The sequence below is a fragment of the Narcine bancroftii genome, chromosome 11 (genome assembly GCF_036971445.1).
Source record: "Narcine bancroftii isolate sNarBan1 chromosome 11, sNarBan1.hap1, whole genome shotgun sequence".
In the NCBI taxonomy this organism is placed as follows: domain Eukaryota; kingdom Metazoa; phylum Chordata; class Chondrichthyes; order Torpediniformes; family Narcinidae; genus Narcine; species Narcine bancroftii.
In genome coordinates, this window is record NC_091479.1 from 74955185 (window position 1) to 74981982 (window position 26798).

A 26798-nucleotide genomic window follows, 5' to 3' on the forward strand; every position below is an offset into this window, starting at 1 on the left:
GATGATGACTGACCAGGACAGGACCACTTGAATAGTGACTGCCCACGTTATTTCAGGTGAGATGATGACTGATCCTCGTGTTGAAAAACAGCAACTACAAACTCCAACTGTGATCAAAAGCTTAGAAGCAAGCCTAGCTCTCTTCGATCTGCACCAATTAAACAGACCAGAGTAAACACAAACACCCATGAAGCCAATGTCCCAAACATTATGATGCCCTGAAATGGGGGAACTATGTACAAAAAGTGCTGTTATTTCTACATTATCAAACAAAATACAAATAACCCTGAATAAAATCTAGAATGTGTACTTTAATCAAGTGAATTTGTTAAAATTATAAATTAAAACTGTGGAGCACAAGGGCAAATAAAGGGGGGGGAAGTTTCTTAGTTTCTCTTTGGAGTGTAGAAGGATGAGAAGAGTTTTGGTAGATGTCTACAAGATTAAGAGAGGCATAGATAGGGTGGACAGCCAGCACCTGTTTCAGAATAAAATCACCAAACACTAGAGGACATATTGTTATATCATGGACCAGTACCAATAGAAATTCACCAATGCTATCTTCAAATCAATATTTTTATTAATAACTATTAATGATACAATATCTTAAATCTAAACTTAACCCTAACTATGCACAAATGTATATGTATGTGTGTGGACTACCCATACCATTACAGCTTAGGCACAATTCTGAAAAGTTATTTTCAAAGTTCAGTCTTAGAAATCTTGTGTTGAAACTCAGAATCTTTAAACTGATGTTCAGAAGTGATTATGCAGTAGGAGAGACACCAAGTCAGATTTCTCAAAACTCATGAATTCTTGATGAGTTTATTTCAGAGAAATGTTTCTTCATACAAATGATTTTTTTCACAATTCCCCTCTTCCTTGTGTAGAGCTTACACAACTTGTGATGCCCAATGTTTCCACGAACCCAGACAAGGGTTCAACAAAATAACCATCAAAATGATCACAATCCAAATGCTTTCAAAAGTGAGCATGACAATGGCCACAGCAAGTCATGGTCTCCTCTGAGAAGAAGTAGTAGAAGTGATCATCTTCCAAAGTCACTTAATTCTGTCTCTCCAAATGACTTTTTGATTAAAACTGCTTTTCAAGTGTCTCAAATCATCTGACTTGCTTCATCAACACTGGTTTCCAGTTTCAATTTCCCAAAAGCCACTCATTTAGCAGATGGCCTCCTGTTTGCAAAGATATTGTCTTGAGTAAACATTCATTGTTCAAGTATTTCATTTGAAAACAATAAAAAAGTTGTTATCTGTGAGTGTCTTTTCCTGATCCAACCCCCAAAGTAACCTTACTTAAAAAAACATGACAGAAGCCTGCAACATTATGTACAAAGTTAAGGGAGGGAAGTTTAAGGGAGACATCAGGGGCAAGTTTTTTTTTAAAAAATACACAGACAGTTGTAGGTGCCTGGAATGCCTTGCCAGGGAAGGTGGTGGAGGCTGCAATACTGGGGCATTTAAAAGACTCTTCGACAGACACATGGATGAAAGAAAAAGAGGGTTATGAGGTAGGGGAGGATTAGTGCTTTTTTTTAAATAAGGAAGAAATATATGGTTGGCACAACAGAGGGCTGAAGGGTCTGTACTGTATTGTTCTATGTTCTATTATGGAGGGCACTGTAAACACTTCCTCTCATCTGGTTACACCTGCTCCGCCTCCTTGCTCTTGACCAGAGCCTGCATTTTTCCTCATTATCCAAGCTTCCTTGCATGTCTGACCCTTCACTCTCGCAGCACTCTTGTCACTTGTACTCATCTTTGTCTGCCTTCAAAATTTATTCTATTGCCTCTGCTGTGACCCATATTTAATAGCCAATAGAGATAAATTTTCAGACAGAGACTAAAGGCGTTCAGATAATTATGAATGTCAATAACTGTAGATTATTTATCACATTAAAACTCCATTTTTGAGTACGAGTTTCCACTAACATAAGAGAAACCTCAGGGAACTCCAGACAGTGGAAATCTGCTAGAGGAAAATAATATCACATTTGAGAGGACAAGAAGCAGCAGCACCAAGGAGATCGTGATGATTAGATCAGTAGTTCTCAACCTTTTTCTTTCCACCCACATATCATTAAGCAATCCCTGTGCCATTGGTGCTCTGTAAGGGATTGCTTAAGGTGGTATGTGGGTGGAAAGAAAAAGTTCGAAAGCCACTGTTTTACCCAATTGACTCGTTGTGCGCACGGCTTCATAACTCCAAAGGAAATGGGCAAAATGACAATTTTTCTCAAGCAAAATATTTCAGTAACAGTAACTGCATCAAATTCTACTCTCTGAAACATGTCTGCCATCTCTTTTTCACTCGTTATAATTTCCCCAGCTTCAATTTCAATCGGTCCTATGCGTGTCTCTTTTACTCTTTATATATTTTTTAAAACTCTTAGTATCTTTTTTTTATATTGTTTTCCAATTTCTTTTCATAATTCATCTTTTCTCTCCTAATGACTTTCTTTGTCTCCTTCTGCACATTTCTAAAAGATCCTCAGTCTGATTTTCCCACTAAATTTAGCTTCCTTGTTTACCCTACCCTTTTATCTTAGTCTTCACCTCTTTTGTTAGCCACATTAGTGCTATCTTTCCATTGACAAATTTCCTTTTCCTTGGTATACATCTATCCTACATATTTTTAATTGCAAAAATAGCTTCCAATTCTGCTCTGCCATCCCTCCAAATAGTTTGCTTTTCCAGTCAACTTGAGCCAGATCCTTTCTCATGCCACCGTAATTTCCTTTATTCCACTGATAACATCTTTTCCTTTTCAAATTTTTGTAAATATTTTTTTATTTTTCACACTGTGAACCACATCAACTAAAATATGTACAAACGTATCTCATTAAATTTACACAGTGGTCTTTTCTCCCCTTTTTTCCCCCCTCTCCCTCCCTCCCCTCTACCCACCCCCCTCCAATACCCATAAATATTCAACATATACAATACAATAAAACCATAAAACAATATTTTCACACAAAGGAAAACAACAAGAAAAATGTGTCATCTATTCATTACACACTGAATCCAGTCATTTTGTCTTCTTATCATTTTCATTCTCATTTTAGGGGATGGAGGTTGTAGGCAAGCTCTCTCTGATATGTTCCATGTATGGTTCCCAAATTTGTTCAAACATTGTGACATTATTTCTTAAATTATATGTTATTTTTTCCAATGGAATACATTTATTCATTTCCATGTACCATTGCTGTATACTCATGTTCTCTTCCATTTTCTAAGTTGACATTATACATTTTTTTGCTATCGCTAAGGCTATCATAATTAATTTTTTTTTGCACTTTATCCAATTTGAGGCCTAATTCTCTACTTCTTATGTTACTTAAAAGAAATATCTCTTTTTTTGTATGTTATTTTTTGTAATTTTATTTAGTATCTGATTTAATTCTTCCCATAAAGTTCTTGCATACATCTCTTTTCCACTTCTTTACCACCTCCATCCCCCTTTTCATCTTAGTTTTCTCTTATTACACTTAATATACGACAACACATTTAAGACATAAAGTACCCCCGCTGTTCCCACATCCACTAATACCTTAACCCCAAAGTTCCCCCCCTCTCTGAGTTGCCCTACACCTCTTGCTGGGCAACCACAACTCCCCTTTTCATTTGGGTTGCAATCTTGTTCGCAACCTCAACTGATTTTGCAGTGACGGTTATTTCCCCCTCCACTCAGCCCTCTCCAGAAAACACAAAAAAAACATATAATAAAGCTCTCTCTCTTCTTTTTTCCCCCCTTACTCCCTTCCTTCCCTTCTCTTTTCTCTCTTGAGTTCTTTACATATAAATTGTTTTTACATCTTTATAAATACTTTACCGCCGTTCTTCATTCTTTTTTAAAAATTTTTATTTTTCACACTATGAACCATACTGACCAAAATACGCACAAACATTTCCCTCTTGAATATACAGTGTCATTTTCTCCCCTTCCCCCCCTCCCTCCTTCACCCCCCTCCCCACCCACTCAACGTTCAACATATATGATATATTAAACCCATTAAATAATGTCATCACACAATGGCCGTTTTTCATTCTTGTTACATCTCTTCCCCTGTCCTGCAAACATTCTGCGAATTCTTGCACTTTCTCTGGATCCTAGAATAGTCTGTTTTGCTCCCCGGGTATAAATATTTTAAGCACAGCTGGATGTCTTAATATGAATTTGTAACCTTTTTTCCATAAAATTGATTTCGCTGTATTAAATTCCTTCCTCCTCTAAGAGTTCAAACCTCATCTCTGGGTAAAAAAAATATTTTTTTGACCCTTGTATTCCAATGGTTCATTATTTTCTCTAATTTTATTCCTTGCCCGTTCCAGTATATTTTCTCTTGTCATATATCTCAAGAATTTTATTAAGATGGATTTTGGTTTTTGCTTTGCCTGTGGTTTTGGAGCTAATGCTCTGTGTGCCCTTTCTATTTCCATTTCTTCCTGCATTTCTGTCGTTCCCAGGACTTTCGGGATCCATCCTTCGATAAATTCCTTCATATCTGTGCCTTCTACACCCTACTTCAGGACCACTATTTTTATGTTGTTTTGCCTACTATAATTTTCCAACATATCAATTTTCTGAGATAACAACTCATGTCTCTAATTTTTTTTGTCACTTTCTTCCAATTTTTCTCTTAAGTCATTTACTTCCATTTCTACAGCCGTTTCCCACTCGTCCACCCTCTCTACTCTTTTCTCTATTTCTGTCATTACCAGTTCTAACCTTTGCATTTTATCTTCTGCTCTTTTCATTTTCCTTTTAATTGCATTAAACTCTAATGGTAACCATTCTTTTAGTGATCTCATTTGTTATTCAAAAAAGTCTATCTATATTCTGTTTATCAGTTTTATCTTTTATTTCTCTGTGAAGATCTTAGTCTTCTTCTTCCTCTTCTTCTGTCTGTATCTGTGTTTGTGTCTTCTTCTCTTTGTGTCTGTGTCTCTTCTGTTTTTCCTGATGAGCTGCTTGTATCTTTGTCGGGCCTCTTGTTCCTGGGCCTCCCCTCTTGGGCTGCTCGTCTGTTGTGCTTCTTGACGTTGGTCTTCTTGTCAATCTTTCCTCCGTCTGTCTTCGACATCTGTTTCGTCTCACCCTCTTCTGCTGCCTTCCTTGTCCTCCAGCTGAGCGCCCAGGTGTCGGGCGTCCCTCAACTGTTCGCTCTGTGACAGCCCGCTTCTCTGCTGAGCCCCCCTCCCATCGGTGTCCTCTTTCTCCTTTGATTGTGCTCTTTTGTTTGGCTCCGAGAACCATTTTTGTATGTACCGGCTGGTGGGTTTCGACTCTGTAGGGCAGATACTGACCTCGAGGGTCGGGCGCTCCTCGTCACCACAGCGTCCTGATCCTTCCTGCAGGTAAGGCCTTCTTCCTTCTTCTCCGGCGACTTTTTTTACTTCTTTTTTCCAGCAGTTCTTACTTTCTCCTTCTGGGAAGCCATCTTCTTTCTCTTCTCTGTATCTTTATCTTCTATTTCTTGTACTTTATTTCTGATATGCTTTGCTTTTTCCTGACTTTTTTTTCTATTTTCATGGAGAGGGCTGGTTTTCCCGACAGGCCACTACTCCATCACGTGATTCCCCCCTCCTTTTCAAATTTGAAACTAAATTCAACCATGTTATGATCGCTACTTCCTCGAAGCTCTAATACCTTTAATTCCCCAATGACCTCAGGTTCATTGCACATCACTTAATCCAGAACTGCAGATCCCCTGGTGGACTTAACAACAAGCTGTTCAAAAAAGCCATCCTTTAAGCTTTCTGCAAACTCTCTCCTGTCCTGCCCTTCCCGATCCCATCGTGTTAAAATCTCCCTTAATTATTTTGACATTATTGTTGTAACATGCGCTTTCTATTTCCAGCTGTAACTCTTAGTCCACTTCCCGACTGCTGTTTGGGGACCTGTATATAACTGCTAATATGGTCTCTTTACCCAATTCATCCCATAATGATTATACAGCTGCTGACCCTATGTCCCTTCTTTCTAATTATTTAATGTCTTTACTTATATCAGAGCCATGCCTCCACCTCTGCCTACCTTTCCTATACCCCGTGTACCCTTGGATATGGAGCTCCCAATTGTATGCCTCATTGAGCCATGTTTCACTAATGGCCACAATGTCATATTTTCTAAGCTAAATCTATGCAATCAGGTCATCTACTTTCTTTCTAATGCTACATACATTTAAGTTCAGTGCCCTTAGACCTGCTACTGATATCATTTTTTACTGTATTCCTGTTGAACAGCACTTTCTCCTACCTGCACTTTCTTTTCGTTATCATTGACTCTTTTCTATTTTCCTCTTTCTCTGTCGTAGCTCCCTGTCTCCCTACTCCCCTAATCTCTTCACTCTCAACTAGTTTGCCAAACTAGTTTAAACCTTCCCCAACTGCTTTAGCAAACCCTCCTGCCAGGATATTGGTCCCCTTCCAGTTCAGGTGCAGCCCATCCCTTTTATAGGTCTGACTTCCCCACAAATGATCCCAATGATCAAAGAATCTGAAGTCCTGCTCCCTGCACCAACTTGTCAGCCACAACTTCCTATTTGTACCCTGTCTAGCGCATGGCACTGGCAGCAAACCCGAGATAACCACCTTTGAGGTCCTACCTTTTAACTTCCTTCCTAACTCTCCAAAATTCTCTCGAAGACCTCATCTCTACTCCTATCTATGTCATTGGTCCCCACGTGGACCACGACATCCAGTTGCTTTCCCTGTCCCTTCCAGAATGCTGTGGAGTCTAACCCTGGCCCTGGTACCTAGGAGGAAACATACCAACCTGGAGTCTCAATACATTCCAACAAACCCTGTCTGCCTTCCTCACCAATATCCCCTATTACTAAGGCTTTCCTCTTCTCAGCCCTTCTCTTCTGAGCCAAGGTGCCAGCCTCTGTGCCAGAGACTTGACAACCTTGACTTGTCCTTGGTAGATTGTCACCACCAACAATATCCAAAACAGCATACCTATTGTCAGTGGGATCATCCATGGGGGTACTCTGCACTACCTGTGTCTTCCTTTTTCCTTTCCGGATAGTCACCCAGCTATCTGTGTCCTGTCTGTTTGGGGTGACTATCTCCCTGTAATTCTTCTCTCATCCTCCTGAATGATCCACAGTTCATCCAACTCCGGCTCCAGTTGCTGAACTTGGTCTGTAAGTAGCCAGAGCTGAATGCACGTTCTGCAGCTGTAGTTGTGTGGGACATTTATACCATCCCAGATCTCCCACATCCCAAGCTGACTCCATTAACTTGTACGACAAACTTCCTTACCTGGTCTTACCTCCCCAGTTTGAAGCAAGCAGATCTCCTCAGGCGCCGAGAGACAAAGGCCCTTTCATGCCAGGCCTCCACCTGGGGGCCAGCTACAAGTGTGGAGGAAAAACATAAAACTTTCATTTCCGTATTCATGTCAAGCAGTACCTCATAGCGCCGCTCCGTCATAAATATGCAAGCAGATCAATGGCCATCTTCCCTACCCATAATCCCTCAAGCAGGTGGAACCACTCTGTGTTTCCCAGAACAGTTCCAGCTGGGTGGGGGATTATGGGTAGGGAAGACAGTCATTGCTCTATTATGTTTTGAGCTCCAGAGAGCAGCCCAAAGCCAGAAGCAGCTCGGTGAGGTGTCGGAGCGACTGGCGGGGATGTCACAGCCCGCACCTGCCGCCCCCCGCCTCGACAGCTCCCGCCGGCCGCCCCTCCCCGCCCCGACAGCTCCCGCCGGCCGCCCCTCCCCGCCCCGACAGCTCCCGCCGGCCACCCCTCCCCGCCCCGACAGCTCCCGCCGGCCGCCCCTCCCCGCCCCGACAGCTCCCGCCGGCCGCCCCTCCCCGCCCCGACAGCTCCCGCCGGCCGCCCCTCCCCGCCCCGACAGCTCCCGCCGGCCGCCCCTCCCCGCCCCGACAGCTCCCGCCGGCCGCCCCTCCCCGCCCCGACAGCCGCCCCTCCCCGCTCCGACAGCTCCCGCCGGCTGCCCCTCCCCGCCCCGACAGCTCCCGCCGGCTGCCCCTGCCTTGAGGGGTCATGGAGGGAGTCAAGGGTGAGTGGGGTCACAGGTTGATGGTGGGCAGTGCTCAAAAATTATCCTTCCCAGAGAGGGATTGCAGTGAGCACCTTGCACCCAGTTACGCCTCATTCATAGAGATAAATCTCCCAACGTAAGGGCAGAGAATCTGCACCTTTACAGTCAGGCTTTTTTTTTTGCATGAAAGGACCTAAAGGCACAACTTCAATGTCCCTGCACCTCTCTAGCCACTACCAGGTCTGTTCCTCCTTTTCTGTCACCTTAAGTTTATCCACACAACTACTGTGCAGCCATAAACAATTGTCACAATTTCTCACACCTGTATTCAACTATCCAATCACAGCCTCAACACGTAACAGCAATAAGTCACTTAACTGTTTTAATTGTTCCAAAACCAGCTGAAAATGTCAGCTGCCCTACCTTTTTAAATCTGCTGCCTGACTGACATCATGCACCTGTGCAGTAGTCCCCAACCTTAGCCTTGACAATTTAAAATAAAAAATCAAACACTTCACTACTTAACAGTTTTCGCAGTGACTGTCCCTTCATTCTCCTTGGTCCACACCAGAAACTCTGGAGAATCAATAGGCTTTAATTCATTTGAGAACATAGCACATCCTTACTGTTCAGTTGTCCTGCACTGAGTAACAGGGGGCTATGGAACAGTCACTTTTATACAGGAGCCTGTGAGGAGGGGCCACAGGTTCAACCAGCCAATAGGGATGCTTGACCAGATAATTATACATTATAGTCACCCCTTGTTTTTAAAAAGAGTCCTGCAGCGTGAAATGGAACTGACAAAGTTACATGTCACAATTTAAAAGTCATCAGTTCAACCTATCAGGCAGACTGGTCGTTTGCTGGGACCGGTGTAGAACCTGTTGCGGTGCAACAGCGAAGTCTTGGACAGTCTGGGGTGCCTGTTCGTATCCATGCTGACAGGTAGGCGCCATGCCTGGTGTACTCTCCCTCAGGACGGAGACAGGATACAAAAGGTCGGTGCATCGTGTGCGTTCAATGGTGAAGAGAGTGTGGGGTGATTAGCAGCAGTCTCCAGGGCCCCAGGGCCCCAGAGGGAGCCAAGTCCCTGATGGAAATGGTGTGTCCATCCAGATATGCTATGAAGGCATATTTGGGGTTGACATGGAGGAAGTGGACCCTTTTGACCAATGGATCAGACTTGTGGTTCCTCACAAGCCTCTGGAGAAGGATGGGCCCCAGGGACATCAGCCATACCAGTAGTGTGGTCCCTGTTGCAGATTTCCTGGGGAAGAAAAACATACATTTGTATGGCGTAGCGTTAGTGGCGGTTCACAGCAGGGACCTGATAGAGTGGAGGGCCTCTGGGAGAACGTCCTGCCAACAGGAGACTGGGAGGACCTTTGGCCGCAAGGCCAGGAGGACTGTCTTCCAGACCATAACATTCTCCCTCTCCACTTGCCCGTTACCTGGGAGTTGTAACCAGTGGTCCTGCTCGTGGCAATGCCTCTGGCCAACAGGTACTGGCGCAGCTCATCACTCATAAAGGAAGGCACCCAGTTGCTGTGGATATAACTGGGGAAGCCAAATAGAATGAAAAGGTTACGCAGGGCCTTGATGACTGGCAGCAGTCATGTCTGAGCAGAGGGTGGCAAATGGAAAGCGGGAGTATTTGTCAATGATGTTCATAAAATTCCTTAAAATTTTCATTAATCTCTGTTGGATTATATGTAATTTGTTTGTCCTTTTTCCTTGATGCCAGTATCATTCTTTTAGCTTGTTCTGTTTTGTTGCCAGGCTAATATTTTATGTGTTTTTTCTCCCAGTTCGTAATACTTTTGCCTTGTTTTCATTATTTTCTTCTCCACCTTGTACGTTTGTAATGTTTCGTATTTTATTTTTTTGTCCAATTCTCTCCTTTTCGTTATATTATCCCTTTTTACTAATTCCTTTTCTGTATTTACTATCTCCCTTTCCAACTCCTCTATTTCCCGATTGTAATCCTTTTTCATCTTAGTCACAAAACTTATTATCTGCCCTCTACTGAAGGCTTTCATTGCGACCCATAATATAAATTTGTCTTTCACTGATCCTGAATTTATTTCAAAATTTGTTTTAATTTGGCGTTCAAGAAACTCCCTAAATTCCTGTCTTTTAAGTAGCATGGAGTTTAACCTCCATCTATGTGTTCTTGGTGGGATGTCCTCCAGTTCTATTGCTAATAATAGGGGTGAATGATCTGAGTCTAGCTTTATACTCAGTTTTCCTAACTCTCCCATGAATATGGGCTGACAACAAAAACATATCAATCCTTGAGTGTAAGTTTTGTGCTTACTCGAATAATATGAAAATTCCTTCTCTCTTGGGTGTTGCCTCCTCCATATATCCATAAGTTTCATTTCCTGCACTGATTTAACCATAAATTTAGCTACTTTATTCTTTTTACTTGTCTTTTGTCCAGTTTTATCCAACATTGGGTCCAAATTAAGGTTAAAATCCCCTCCTATCAATATATTTCCTTGTGTGTCTGCAATCTTCAAAAAAATATCCTCTTTTGATCCTCCTCGTGAGGCGCATATATATTGAGCAAATTCCAAAATTCTAAGATTATCTGACACTTTATCATTGCATACCTCCCTGCCAGATCTATTATTTCCTCCTCTATTTTGATAGGTACATTTTTGTTAACTAGTATGGCTACACCTCTAGCTTTTGAATTATAGGATGCTGCCGTTACGTGTCCTACCCAGTCTCTCTTTAATTTGTTATGTTTCGCTTCAGTTAGATGAGTTTCTTACACAAATGCTATATCTATTTTTTCCTTCTTCAATAAATTTAGTAGCCTCTTCCTTTTAATTTGGTTATGTATTCCATTAATGTTTATAGTAATATAGTTCAACATGGTCATCTTATATCTTGCATACACCTCTTTTCCACCTCTTCACCATCTCCATCCCCCTTTTCCCCATTTTCATCTCTTAGTTTTCTCTTATTGCACTTAATGTACGACAACACATTTAAGACATAAAGTACCCCCGCAGGTCCCACATCCACTAATACCTTAACCCCAAAAGTTCGCCCCCTCTCTGAGTTGCCCCATATCCCTTGCCGGGCAACAACAACTCCCCTTTTCATTTGGATTGCGATCTTGTTCGCAGCGTCAACTTATTTTGTAGTGACGGTTATTCCCCCTCTTCCCAGCCCTCTCCAGAAAACACTTTTTTTTAAACACCGATAACAAAGCTCTCTCTCTTCTTTCCCCCGCATTCCCTTCCTTCCCTTCTCAGGGTCCTGCAGGGTGCGTTTAAAAAATAAAAAAAATTTAAAAAAAATTTTAAAAAAAAAGTGACAGGCTGATTAAGGGTGGCTTCCGGGGTGAAGTCTGATGTATCGCTTTCCACCCAAAAAGGGTTGTATTCGCCCACAGCATGCATCGTGGCCTTGGCGATGTCAGACGATGCAGTTGAAGGTTGCACAAGCCATCTCTGCTAGAGGGAAGGACGTAGATTTGATAAGGGGGCGGGCCTTGTCTCCATAATTGGAGACTCACTGAGCATAATAGGAGAAAAACCCAAGGCACCTCTTCAGGCCCTTGAGGCTGTGTGGGAGGGGAAATTCCAGGAGTGGTCGCATATGGTCTGGGTTCGGGCCAATAATGCCATTCTCCACGACACAGCCAAGGATGCAAAACACACATTTGGCCTTGTTGTACATCAGATTAAGGAGCTTGGTTGTCTCGAGAAGTCTCTGGAGATTAGCATCATCATCCTGCAGGTCGTGGCCACAGATGGTGATGTTGTCAAGATATGGGAAAGTGGCCTCCAACTCGTACTGATCCACCAAATGGTCCATCTCCTGCTGGAAAACCGAGACGCCCTTTGGGACACCAAAGGGGATCCACAGGAAATGATAGAGGCAGCCATCCGCCTCGAATGCCAATATACTGGCAGTCCTCTGGGTAAATATGTAGTTGGTGATATGCCAACTTTAGGTCGATGGTCGAGAAAACATGATACTTGCCAATTTGGTTGACCATGTCGGTGATTCATGGAAGGGGGTGTGTGTCCAGTTGAGTGTATCTATTGATGGTCTGACTGTATTCGATAACCATTCTATTCTTTTCACCGTTCTGCACTACCACTACTGCATTCTCCAAGGGATATTGCTGGCTTCAATAACCCCTTCTTTAAGTAAGCACTGTACCTCCGCCCGGATCAAGGCCCTGTCCCCGGAGCTGTACCATGTGCTTTTAGTGGCGATGGATTTTCAGTCAGGGGTGAGGATGGTGAATAGTGACAGAGGGGAGCTTTAAGTGTGGAGAGCCCGCAAGTCATGCATGGTGAGTAGTTAGGTTGTTGGACGTATACGGCAGGGGGTTGCTGGCTATCGAATTGCTGATTATGAGTGGTGAGGGGTGGATGGGGCCCAATCATCATACTTTTAAGTTGATATTGAAAATCAAGCCCCAACAGTACAGCAACGCAGAGCTGCGACATTACCACCAGTCTAAAGTTGGTCATATACAGTACCCCGCACCATTAAAGTCACAATACAGAAACCCCGAACAACCTCTGTAAATGACTTAGATGCTAGGGAGACCTTCTGGTTCACTGGCAATACTGTGAGGGAGAGGCATCGCACTATGCCAGATGTATAAAACTCTCCGTGCTCCCGCTAACGATCAAGTAAACGTGGCCATTTACCTTGATGTCCATCATCGACCTGGCGAGTTGGTGCGGACTGTCCTGGTTGAGGGTGATGGAGACTAGGGTCGGGTCGCTGCACATCGCTGCAGTAGAAGTGGCGGCATCCAAGACAGCAGCCCCCAGGGCCTGCACGTGGTGTTGCCAGATCCATAAGATGGCGGCCTTCGCAGCCTGCATGCAGTACAGCTGTCTTGAAGGTGGTGTCCAAGATAGCAGCTGCCACAGATTGTACATGGCGCTGCTGGCCCCACATGATGGCAATGTTGCAGAAGACAGTCCCCATGATACACATGTGGCGCTGCTAGGAATGGGTTTGGACTTGCACACTTTGGTGTAGTGATCCTTCTTTCCACAGCTGGAGCAGATTGAATCCTTTGCTGGGCAGTGTTTCCTCTGATGCTTGCCCAGACCGCAGAAGTAGTACTTTGGGGGTTCCCGGAACGCCGCAGCTATGGTTGGGTTGTTATCGGAGCCGGTCGAGAGCGTCGGGAGGGTTTCACAGAGCACTGCTGTTTTAGTCTGGTTGTTATTGGAGCAGAGGGATGGTAGGGCATCCCAGGATGGCTGCAACCAGGGTAACCATGAGGTGGCTGCGTTATTGGTCGAGTAGGTCTCCATGTTCTGGAGAGCTGGCATACCTGCCAGCTCGACTGCTCTCTACAGGCTGAGTTCCCCTGGCTCCAAAAGTCTCTGTCTTATGTAATTTGACCTGATTCCTGCAAAATAGTGTCCCAGATCAGGTCCTCTGTATACTCTGTGGCAGAAATGGCTTTGCATTCAAAGGCCACAGGAAACTGAAACCTTCAAAGTCCTAACACTTCCCTAATATCCCTTGTTACAGCTCTAAAGAATTTCTCAGGTGGATGCAAATCAAAAATGCAAATACTAGAAACTGGTTTTATTCTTTCCACAGTTCTGACAAAGGGCCTTTGACTTGAAACAGTTTTATTTCTCCACAGATGATGGCTGACATGCATTGTATTTCCAGCATTTTCTGATTTTGTTAAATAGTTTGTAAGCCACAGAGAAAGCATTTACAAGGACACGGGAATTAAAAAGAAATATTGAGCAAGCTATGTATTTACTCCTCTCTAAAAAAAGCAATTTGAATTTTTTTAAATAATTATGAAGGGCCGATTTGGAGAAAAGATGCAGAATCCAGAATATATATAAATAGATCAAATTAAGGATTCAGGTGATTGTTCTGTGTTCATCGTTAGTACTGTCTCCAAGGGTGGTCAGAGGAAAAGTGTGGTGATATGTAAATTACACCACTAGAGGTCATCCCAGTGACCTTGTATATAAAGCAGTCCAGAGCTACAGTCTAGCCTTCCAGTTTCATCTTGCAGAGAGACAAGACCTCTTAGTGTACATATTAGTTTATTAAAGCTGTCTTATACTCGCACTGCTGGTGTGGTTATTGTCAGTACAATTTAATAAACTAATATCATGGCTATTAGGATGGAAGCTGCTTTTGCTTCAACGCGCATTCCCGACCACCTGGAGACTCTTCTTGAGGAATGGAATCCAGGGACGACCAGCATGCACGTGCATCTGAGGACAGAAATGGCGAGGGACCACTGTACTGGAATCATGATGGAATGCGGGGAGGACCACAGAAGTACGATAGGGCAGGTAAGAAATGGCCAAGAGCCCTGCCTGCCCGTGGGTTCGCTAGTACAGGTGCCGCCGACCCTAAACCCCGGTCTGATCAGAAAGGGACCACTACAAGTGCAGGTGGAAGGATCTCCACAAGTCGTGGTCCCGATTGCCACATATGTGCAGAATTTCCGACCACTCCAGAGCCAGGGAAAGCAGACACCCCTACCGTCACTCCTGCAGCAGCAGTTTCCCCAGTACCACTGGGATTCCCCCTAAGCCCGCTGCAAATTTCCCAAAGCCAGAGACTCAGCCAACAGCCCCAAGCACCCAGGTTACTCCTCCAGCAGACACAGGCCCTACAGAGGCTCTACCAGCAGCTCCCAGTACCCCAAGGTCCACCCTTGCTACACCTAAGGGACGAAAGACTGCGGCTTAGCCATGTGCTGCGACCAGACAGGCTGGAGCTCGACCCCAGAAATCCTGGAACCAGCACGCACTTCGGCCGCTGGCAGAGATGCTTTCTGAATTACGTGGAGGGTGCTGAGGATTCGGATAAAGAGCTATTAATGCTGCTGTTAGCTGAGCTGGGAGACTACCCTTAGTCCCTTATACAGGATGCCAGGTCCTACCAAGAGGCAATGAGCATTTTACAGAGGCATTACAGTGAGGGGCATAGTGAACTCCACTCCCGGTACAGACTCATGACCAGGTCACAACAAGTAGGGGAGTCTGCCAGAGACTTTATACTCTCTCTGAAAGACCTGGCGAGAGGCTGCAACTTTAAAGCAGTATCAGCTCAGGAGTATGCGGAGGACCTTATTAGAGACAGAATTGTTGTGGGCATATGGTCCACTGAGATGAGACATCGATTGCTGGAGAAAGGAATGGCGGGGCTAGATGAGGCAGAGACTATTGCAGAAGCTTGAGAAAGCACCAGGAAAGAATTGGAGGAGTACTCACAGGACCCTGGGGCTGGGACAAACATCACACTGCTGGACTCTCTAGCCCCACGATAAGAAAAGTATGGTGCCTCACAGGAATCCACAGCAGCAGCAGCACAACTTGAGGGTCCCAAGTGCTTTTTCTGTGGACAAAGAAAGGACCCCCAGAGCCCTCTGCCCTGCCAGAGAAAATGTCTGTTCCAACTGTGGAAAATGTGGGCATTATGCAAAAGTCTGCTGAAGCCACAAGGCCACAGCCAAGGCCCATTCTCATGCTAATGAGAGGCAGGAAAGCTCTTCTTTCTCCACAGACAAACAGAAGAAGAATAATGCCATGTGCAGCTGGCCATGTTGGACAAATGGTACAAAGCAGAGGACACAGTCTTCAGGAGATGAATATGACGCCGAGTACTATCGGATCGAAGGACACCCCAGATTTGTTTCCGTATGCATGGATCAGGCGAGACCACACAATTTATCTGATGCCACTGTGTGCATCAAAATTAATGATGTTAGGGTAAATTGCTTAATAGATAGTGGAAGACCTGAAAGTTTTATTGACCAGGGGTTAGTCAACCGCCTTGCCCTCCCCACACACCCAAGTGAGCACCAGATCCTGTTAGCAGCCAGCAGCCAGCAGCCTTGAGGCTGAGGTAAAACAGTTTTGCAGAGTTACTCTAGAAATCTAGGGCACAAAATACAAAGGGTTCAAATTACTAGTACTCCCTCACCTCTGTGCCCCGGTACTATTGGGGTTAGATTTTCAGTGCCAGTTAGAAAGCATTACAATAGTGCACAACGGGCCTCACCCCCCGCTACACCTTACGAAGAAACAACACTGCAGCCTGTCTGTCCTGAACATAGAACCCCCTCCGCTGTTCACGCACCTGACCCCAGAATGCACACCAATAGCCACAAAGAGCAGGAGGTACAGTCCGTGGGACAGAGACTTCATTAGGACAGAGGTCCGCAGGCTACTACAAGAGGGCATCATTGAGCAGACCACCAGCCCCTGGAGAGCCCAGGTAGATGTAGTAAAGTCAGGAGAAAAACTGCACATGGTAGTTGATTACAGCCAGACAATCAACAAATTTACACAATGAGATACCTACCCACTGCCACGCACAGCAGACATGGTCAACAATATTGCGCAGTATAGTGTGTTCTCCACCATAGACTGAAGGCAGCATACCACCAACTGCCCATTAGAAACAGCGATCGCATTTACACGGCATTTGAGGCAGATGGCAGGCTGTATCAATTTCTGCGACTCCCCTTCAGTGTCACCAATGCAGTGTCCCTGTTTCAGAGAAAAATGGACCGAATAGTAGATGAGTTCCAACTGAAAGTGGTGTTCCCATACTTAGACAACGTGACAATCTGTGGCCACACTCAGCAGGATCATGACACGAATTTAAAACACTTCTTCCAGGCAGCCGAGGAAAGGAACCTAACATACAACAGGGACAAATGCGTCTTTAGCGCCAGGAAGTTGCCAATCCTAGGCTACATAGTGCAGAATGAGGAAATCAACCCAGACCCAGTCTGTATGTGCCCTCTCCTAGACCTCCCAGTGCCACACACGCTGAAAGCACTAAAAAGGTGTTTGGGACTGTTCACTTAAACCCAACACCCAACCCCAACCAACCAATTTTCCCCTGCAGCCTCTGCAACCGTGTCTGCCTGTCCCGCATCGGACTTGTCAGCCACAAACGAGCCTGCAGCTGACGTGGACTTTTACCCCCTCCATAAATCTTCGTCCGCGAAGCCAAGCCAAAGAAAGAAGAGACTTACTATGCCCAATGGGTCCTCAACTACGCCAACAGGGCCCGCCCTGTTAGTTTTCCCACTGTGCCCAGCAGCCACCAGAACATTTAGGGACATTAGGGACCATACTGCTAAAGCTACCATGCGGTCCATGAGTTGATCTCGTTTCAAGTAGAAACGGATGCATCCGATGTGGCTCTGGCAGCCACCCTAAACCAAGACGGTCGTCTTTTTCTTGCGAACCCTACAGGGGTCAGAAGTAAGACACTCAGCAGTAGAGAAGGAGGCCCTAGCTATTGTGGAAGCACTGGCGACATTATCTGGTGTGCAAACACTTCACCCTCGTCACAGACCAACAGTCTGTGGCTTTTATATTCGATAACCAGAACAGGGGGAGAATTAAGAACAACAAAATCCTGCGCTGGCAGATAGAATGTCTACATTTAACTACAACATTCTATACCACCCCGGGAGGCTCAGCGAGCCCCCGGACGCGCTGTCCAGAGGTACTTGTGCCATCTTTAATCACATGTTCCAGTTGCAGAACTTGCACAATGAGCTGGGTCACCCGGGGGTTGCTAGACTGTTTCACTTCATTAAAACCCAAAACCTCCCATTTTCGGTCGAGGAAGTGAGGTCAGTGATCAAGAGCTGCCCCATCTGTGCGGAATGCAAACCACAATTTTACCAGCCAGACAAAGCCACCCTGATAAAAGTTACCAAACCTTTTGAGTGCCTCAGCTTTGATTTTAAAGGCCCGCTCCCGTCCAATAATAGAAATGTCTAATTCCTAAACGTAATAGATGAATATTCCCGTTTCCCCTTCGCAATCCCGTGTTCTGATGTATCAGCAGCCACTGTTATAAAATGCCTCCAACCCATCTTCAGCATATTTGGGTACCCGAACTACATACACACAGACAGGGGTGCTGCATTCATGAGCACAAAAGTACAGCAGTACCTGCACGAGAGAGGGATTGCTACCAGCCGCACTACAAGTTACAATCCCAGGGGGAATGGACAAGTCAAAAGGGAAAACGCCACTATCTGGAAAATGGTCCTCTTGACCTAAAAAGCAAAAGACCTGCCTGTTACTAGATGGCAAGAAGTGTTGCCAGAAGCCCTACACTCTATATGTTCTTTGTTGTGTACTCCCACTAACATGACCCCACATGACCGTATCTTTTCTTTCACAAGAAAAGCCACGACGGGCACAGTGCTGCCTAAATGGATGATGACACCGGGACTTGTTCTCCTCCAGAAGCACTGTAGACCCCACAAAGTGGACCCGCTGGTGGATCAAGTGGAGTTGAGGCACGTGAACCCTCAGTACACCTTCGTCACATTCCCAGATGGAAGAGAAGACTCGGTGGCCACCAGGAACTCGCGCCGGCTGGATGTGTGAACAACGCGAGGAAACACAGATGTCTACGGATCAGCAAGGAGCATAGCAGCAGTCACTAGAACAGTCGTCCATCGAGTCACCCCAGAGGACTAAACCACCCACCCCGGAAATCAGGACCCTGTGTATGCCCGCCCCACAAAATATCACCACCTTAGACTTGATGGCAGGATCTCATCCCATACAAGAGGATCCCCAGCCCACACAGCCACATGACCAACCAGTACTTCCCTGTCCCACACCTCCACCAAGAAAGGCCGAAAGGCAGACCGCACTCCCCATCTCTATACCACTACCGAGGAGGTCCAGAAGGCAACAGAAGCCACGAAAAATTTTGGACTCATGAACTTACAATCAAGGGAAGGAGGGCGGGGGGGGGGGGGGGGAAATAACAATTTTTTAAAGGGGGGGTGAATGTGATGATATGTAATTACACCACTAGGTCACCAGGGGTCATCCTGGTGACCTTGTATATAAAGCAGTCCAGAGCTACAGTCTTGCCTTCCAGGATGGTCTTGCAGAGAGACAAGACCTCTTAGTGTACATATTAGTTTATTAAAGCTGTCTTAGACTCGCACTGCTGGTGTGGTTATTGTCAGTACAAAAAGTACTGGCACATTTAATGGGAAACTGCATGTAGGAAGAGGTCTTTATTGAATATTAATGTCAGAATAGATCACCAGCTGGGTGGCCTATTTTTTGTTGTGGAGTCAATACAAATACGTAATGTTGAAATGGATAGAGAAAGTGAAAGATTTCACTGAACCATTTTTGTTTCCTTTACAACATTTTATATGCTGCATTGATCATGGACACTAACTAATGAACTGGATCGCAACCCACATACATTGCTTTTATTTTTCTTATTTCTACCTAACCAATAAGCTCCAAATGCACAGCTTTATAATATTTAAAGATATTAAGCATCTAAATGGCTCAAAATTTAACACCAGAATCATAAAATATTATGTTAATCATGTCCAAATTGTGATAATCTGAGCCTAAATACAATGCATTGAATACTTTTAGTAAAGGAAGGAATTTTGTTCCTTCACCCATTAGAGGGAAAAAGGTACAAATATTGGAGGTTGAATCAGGAGAGAAAATTATTAAAACATCAAGTGTCAAATCAAATCTGAGTATTGGGGGGGGGGGGTGGCAGTTCCATAAACAGAATGAAAATAATCAATCCAAAATCCCAAGGAGGCTCAGACTTTAAGTCACAGTTGCGGACTCACAGGTAGAATGGCTCTTTGGGGGGAAGATGTTGCCTTACAGATGAATGGTTCTTATTTCCAAGCATTTGGAAATGATTCCCAGTCAGATGAATGCCACTCTCTTGCATTTCAAATGTAGGTCACATCCTCCATGAAAATTCAGGCTCCAGCCTGATGAGATCACGTTTTATAGCCATTATCATAATTTACAGATGTGTAACAATGAAGTCTTGGGGGCAGTTTGTTCATCCAGGTTCATTTAATGAAGAGTGGGCAGGGGACCCGAGGGTGAATACTGTGAATCCAGAGGTTCCCAGCTTTGTTGCGATTTGCACAGATCTCAGCTGGACCTGCAGCAAGGCACCAGGATCAAAGGGTGGGAAAATCAATCAGCCAGTGTTTCTGCTCCAGCCTGCTCTGAAAAGTGATGTGCTGATGTCATGGAAATGGACTAAAGACAGGATGAGGCTTTGGTTATTATAAACTGCAGCCCGCAAACACCATCTGAACTTGAAAATGAAGAAAAACAACTTGCTTGCTGGTGCCCATGGAAACTATACCCCCCAACTGTGATTTCTTGACACAGGAATTGAAAATTTGAAAGAATAAAAAGAATGTTCATGTTTTAAGCAGTTCCAAATTGAAGTCTGTCCTTGTCGCAGACTATTTTTTAGTCATTTGTTCCTGAGGCAAGAAGTAGTGTATTGCTTCTGCACACAAAAACAAAAGAATATATTTATGGCATTTCATTATAATGCCTGATAAATACCTACTAACTGAGGCAGCATTGCAATTTTACAGACCATAAGTTAAAATGAATGTGTAACTGGGATTGCAATTACATTCTGGGAAGGGAGCCAATATCTAACTGCACAAATATTTTACTCCATGAATATTTAATTAGAATGTTTTTAGACAGCATTAAAAGTGTCTTAATGTTTCTACAAAATAAAACTATGCTTGATGGGAAAGTGCACTGTTTGACTCTACACTTCGTACAGTGCACAATCTAGACAATCTTGCTAGGTGAGTCATCAAGTCCATGAACCAGAAATTCCAGGTAAAATTTTTAAACTAAAGCTTGCTTGTTGATGTTAACTAGGGCAAAACTTCATTTTAAGAAAACATCCTCAGTCACTTTAGGCTGGTAAAGGGGGAAATCATACTCTCTTCTAATTTAAGAGCCCATTTCAGTCCATTGAGTCTACAATGGCTTGTAGGGCAGCCTCCTCATCTTTCAGCTGCTCCCATCGAGGAAGAGATACAGGATTTTCAGAGCCGGCACCTCCAGGCTGAGGAACAGCTTGCTCCCACGGACTGCGAGAATGCTGAACGACCAAAGGAACTGCTCACACTAACCGTATGAGAGTCTGGGATTCTTGAAACAATATTTATTTGTATATATGAATGCATATCCTGAATATGTACTGTTCGTCTGCAGGTGTGCTATGTCTGGCTATGCGCCTCCATGTTTTGCACACTGGAGAACACTGTTTAAATCGGGTTGTAATTGTGCAATCAGATGACAGTAAACTTGACTTGACTCATCTTCCATCAATTCTCCTTACTATCTTGTTTCCCCACAGGTCTATCCCTCAGGTTCCAACACTAATACAAAGAAGAATTTACAGAGGCTATAGTAATTAACCAACTCACACATCTTTGGAAGGCAGGGTGAAATTTGAGCCACTGCTGCAAGCCTAAGTAGTCACAGGAAGAATGTACAAAATCCACACAGAGAGCAGAAGTCAGGAACGAAACTGGGGTTCTGGGGGTGTAAGACACTCTACTAGCTGCACCACTCTGCTGCTTTTTACTCCTTAATTAGGCTCAGGTCATGCTCAATTTCCTTCTCGAACCCTGCTGAAAGGTTCTGGAAGGATTAAAGCTGCTCAGCCAGAGCTGAAAATGCTAGCGGCTCTCACCACTTGTTTGATAGGCTTCAAGCAACAATTTAGATGAGCTACTTTTACAGGAGTTGGTATCTTTCAAAAATGAGGGCAGAAGCTCTAAAAGAAAAAAATTCAAATCCAGTTAACAGAAGTTATAGAATTCTCCAAATGATTATCTGCATTTCTCATCTTAAATGCTTGCAGTTTCAGGGCCAAGGTTCTACAGTATCTTTGATATCTCCTCAATGTAACATGGTGTGGGCTATCAGAAATAGAGTGGAACCATACTTCCACAGATTTAGCAATTTAAGCTTCCCAAGGATAAACCATTGACACTGAGAACTCATCACCAACCAAGAATAATAATATGTAAATATTTGAATTGGGGACTTAGTCTGACAATTCCAGGCCCAGGTCATATCTGAGGGGAGCACCTGCTGGCTATTCACTTGAAGAGTAGACTACATTATAATTATTTCCGGGGCCTCTGTTAAATTCTGTAAAGAATTTGTTTTAAATGAGATTTCCTCCCAGAAGGGGGAAAAAAACAAATCAGCCCAAGTGAAACAATAGCCCCTTTTACATTGGCAATCTGCTAAATTGACGTGTGAACACCCCATTTTGAAATACCAGTAGGGCCATTCACACTGGACCGAGAAAACCCGGTTCCATGTGCTGTTTCATATTGCCTACCCAGTATCGCGGATCTAAGGGGGGGGACCCAGCCTCCAGCGGTGATGTCCTGAGTGACATATTACATTCTCACAAGCAGTGAATGCTTTATTCTATAGACCTCACTCCAGCCTTTCAATCTCGAGGGTTGGAAACAGAGGAGTGGAAATACAGGGGTGGAAACACAGGGGAGTAATCAGAGGAGTGGTAACCAAGGGATGGACACAGAGGTGGGGGAAACAGAGGGTGGGAAACAGAAGGGTGGAAACAGGGGGGGGGAGAAACAGAAGGGTAGAAACATAGAAGGGGGTACTAGATATCAGAACCAAGAAATGAGAGGGTTCCGAGGGCTTCTTGATCGTAAGAAGTTTGGATCTGGAGATTGGGTTGTCAATGGTTCAGACTGAAGGCTGTGTGGCTGTGAAGGATTTGTGAGTGCTGAAGGCAAATGCATGGACTCTGGATAGGGGGGGTGTAGAGGAGGGGGTGGAGATGGGTCTTTTTTGCTTCTTTTTCCCTGACTGTAAAGAGCGGTGGGAAATTTCTGCTGCTGATTAATCTTTGTCTGCCCTATGGTAGTCAAAAGGAAATTTCATGCAATATTATATTTTCTGTTATTATTACATGATAATAAAAGAATTTATATGCCCAGTCAGCTTATCTTTCTCATCCTGCCATCCCAGGAGTCAGTAACTTCATTAACTCTTCTTTGATTGAAAGTTTCTTTCCTAAGGAAGATCATATTGGTGCAAATATTCCAACTGTAGCATTGCCAGGACTCTATCTTAAGATGGTTTGAGTTCACTGCTGCAACAGGACTCTGCAAAGAGTCTAGACAGTGGAGGAGAGAACAGCCTATTATTGCCAGTGGCATTGTCAGTACTGTGCTACAAGGATGCCATGGCTCTGGATCTCACCTTCCAAGATAAGGGGCACATTCCTACCCAAAAGTAATGGTGAGAGGGGATTGGCAGGGGAGTGGCCTGATCTGCCAGCCTTGATCCCTTCCCCCCCTTTCGCTTTTCCAAAAAATATGAAATTGTTATTCCTATTAGGGAAACACTTTGTCCCCAATGCTGCAGATGTATCAAGAAATAAAAGTGCCAAAATACTTGGCACAATGTTTCCCAAACAACTAAGTGGAAACAAGAAGATGTAATGAAAGCAAATCATAGCAGACAGTTTACATGTGAAGGTAAAAAAAATTGTATTGTGTTGGCAGAAACTCAAATTTGAGGGCATATTCCAAGCCTAACTTTATCTCTATATAAAAGCAAAACCAGACCATAAGTTTGGATAGTGCAAGAAGTAGAAAGAAACTTAGGCAAGATATTCTGCCTTTTCAAAAATAAACTATTGTGACAACTTCATGGACAAAATAAGCAGGAAATTTAGATTTGTAGAAACAATTTTTGGAAGGGTTAGGTTCAGTTCATGTTGAAATTGTTTTCTTTAGCTCGCTAAATAAATATTGCCTTCCTGCATGTAATTGTTTGAGCTTATAAACCATTTATGGATTTTTTTTGGAACAAAATGTTCCCTTATTTATGCCCAAATTTAAAGAGTGCAACTGTAAAGTTTTTACCGCAAAAGGACTTTCTTTGGATGACTTTGTGGTTAAATAGATGTATTGCTCTCTGTGCACAAACCTAGAGAAATGGGAGTTTGTCAATCTGCTTTGACCTCAGCCAGAGTGACAGCACAATTCTCATGCATGTCCTTGGCCTTGCTTCCAACAAATGTTTATGGCATGTTTTCAGGGTGGTTCATTCATCCCCTCAAAGTTGCTTCACCATTCACTTGGGTCACAACTAGTCTAGATGTGACTTCAGAAATCATAGTACAAAGGAAGGGGAAGCTATTCAGCCAATTATGTCAGGGGGGGAAAAAAATCCACCTAACCCCACCATCTGGGCATGAGATCTTTACCTCTGCCAGTCACAGTTCAAGTACACAGTCATGCACATTTTAAACATTATAAGAGTTTTTGCCTCAAACTCCTCTTAAGTAGCAAGTTCCAAACTAGGACAACCTACTGGGTAAAAATGGTTTTCTTTATTTCCCTTGATTCCTTAATAATCTTTGTTCCAATTCACTGACATGTGGAAGAATTTTATTTTCACGTTCCCAAAAATAAGTGGCACTCCTGTTGTTGAATATCAATTGCATTTGGTGAGATGAATTTTGAAGTTACATTTGCTCCCCCCACTGTGTTTGTTTTTGTTCTGACACAGGTGTGAGTTAGCCACCAATGGAGATCTCTAGTATTAAATATTGCCTCACGCGGTTTAGCAAACACCTTCTTTTGGTCAACATGGATATCGATTTTGGAAATCCAAAATTAAATAGGCATCGAACAAACAAGGTTCAGTTTGGAAGTTTCAAGCAAGACAACTGGTCACTCCACCTTCACCAGATCTGCATCAGTTCATCCACCAATTAACTTGCAATAAGCCAGAAACTATAAATCAGAACCAATTCCATTCACTTGCCTGATATACACATGCTAAACTGATTTATCTACAAATATACTTTCAAACAAAAGTATATTTTGGGAATATGATGATTCTTAATCACCAAAAACAAACTACTTGGCAATGAAAATATAATAAATATGGAGATTCAGTCCTTCAGATTATTAGTGACGGTAATAAAAAAAAACATTTTTTAAATCTTTCTCTTAATCCATTCCTCCTTTCCTTCGAGCCTAGACTTTGTTTTCTGCACACAATTTGACAATTGAATTAAATGGATTTAATAGTTCCTAGTTCGGATTCATCAATCTGATTGAGTAATAATATTATAGCAGTTTTCTCACATAAAAGGTCCCAGAAAGCCTTTGGGCAAACAACTGTAGAGCATGGATAATGTGTTTCATTCTCTGCTCATAGAAAAAGTCTGACTCTTCACCTTTTATTTTTCATTAGCAGATAAAGTATTACTTTTTTTTGTAAAGGATATGCTTTGTAATAACAATTTTCTTTTATAGCAGTTGAAGTAACATCATTATTCTTAATTTTAAAAAAATGTATTTCATATTAAAAAATATCTGGGCAATTATTTTTACTGATCATTTGGCATTGAATACAGCCACTGTCTACTATTCTATGCAAAATAATAAAGCCATAATTAATTTTATGTACTTGCCTTTTGGTTATAAAAGTGAAGGACTACAAGATGGTATGCAAGATATACAAGATGGACTGATATTTTGTAAAGTGGCGAAAGAATGGATTTCAAAGACATCTCAGCTTTAAGGTAATGATCCAAATGGATCATTCAAAATAAACAAATAGCAAAACAATTTTACTGATCGAAAATGAAGTTTGTTTGAACTTTTAAGTGTTTGTGCCATGACACTTTAATTCCACAACTACATAGAACTGATCAGCACAGTTTTATTTAATTATCTTCACTGTTATTCCTGAATTTATAATTTGTAAATATCATTTCACCTGCACACTTCACATCATCACTGGACCCTAAATTCTCCTTTTAGTTTTCTCTATTGCCTCTAGATCCCAACTTTAAAACAAAATCTGATTCCCTCCACATTTCATTTCTCTCCAGAATTTTTTTCCCTAATGTTGTCATATCTTGGGCCACCTACTTTTATCACACATTTTTCTCAAGTTCTCCTTTTAGATTTGGCTTCTTCCTAATGCACCCTTTTAACAAAGATTCTTTATATTTGATCTCTGTTCAGATCCATTGTTCCTGTTCCAATTTATTTGCAAAAGTTATTGATCATCAATATAATTACCCTTTTGATTAACATTTGCTCTTTTAACTAATTTGATGCTAATTGTTCATGAGATTTCTCAAGTTTTGGAGAGTGGAACTGTTTATTCTGTTCCTTTGACTGTTAGTTTTCAATGAAGTGTTTTACCCACCTTTATTTACTCTTCTGTGTTCAACAGATGGTTTGGATCTTTTATTAGAATTGTCGTCTTCTTTATTATTCCCTTTGGATTGAGATGGCTTCCATTCTGGATTTTGAGTTGTGATGGGACAGCAGGTAACTGTCAGGGTCAGTGGGTGGTTGGTTTCTAAGATGATGCACTCCATCTGCCATTCATTCAGGTCTTCGGTGTGCTCAACATATGACCTCAGGTTCTCAATAACATCACAAATGCTCTTTCTCCACTTTGAATGCTCATGAGTGAGGGCGTTTCCAACAGACAGTGAGGACTTTGAACTTCTTTGAGGAAATCTTCATCATTTATTTGGGTTTTTTTTTGCTCTCACCAAGACTTCAGTTTCAGGAGTTTGGCGTCACGCTGCACAAGGCAGACTGAAGATAACTTTCGGTCTCGTGAAGGAGAATTTAGGAAATGACATTGACACATGTTCATTACTTCTTCTAGTAAGCTCAGAGGATTTTGTAGTGAGGATATAAATGGTATCTTTCTAATCCCATAAAATACCAATTGTAAGCAGTTCCAGTCTAAGAGACACATAAGCAAGGATAGTTACTGCCAGGTATTCCTTCAAATACTCTTTTCTTTAATTGAACAAAGGCAGCACCGGCACATTGAAAGCTGTAGCAAATATATGAAAAGTGATCCTGGTCTT

At 43.1% G+C, this 26798-nt stretch overlaps 1 long non-coding RNA gene across 2 annotated transcripts; it reads right to left on the reverse strand.

Moving 5' to 3' along the window:
- Nucleotides 1–880: 880 nt before the first annotated feature.
- Nucleotides 881–26798, reverse strand: LOC138745922 (uncharacterized). Of its 2 annotated transcripts, none has more exons than XR_011346589.1 (3): nt 26117–26798; nt 7293–7384; nt 881–1199 (listed from the first exon to the last, which is right to left on the reverse strand). It is a non-coding gene; the product is annotated as an uncharacterized lncRNA (long non-coding RNA). The 2 variants fall into 2 exon arrangements; XR_011346590.1 differs by lacking the exon at nt 26117–26798 and adding an exon at nt 16386–16452.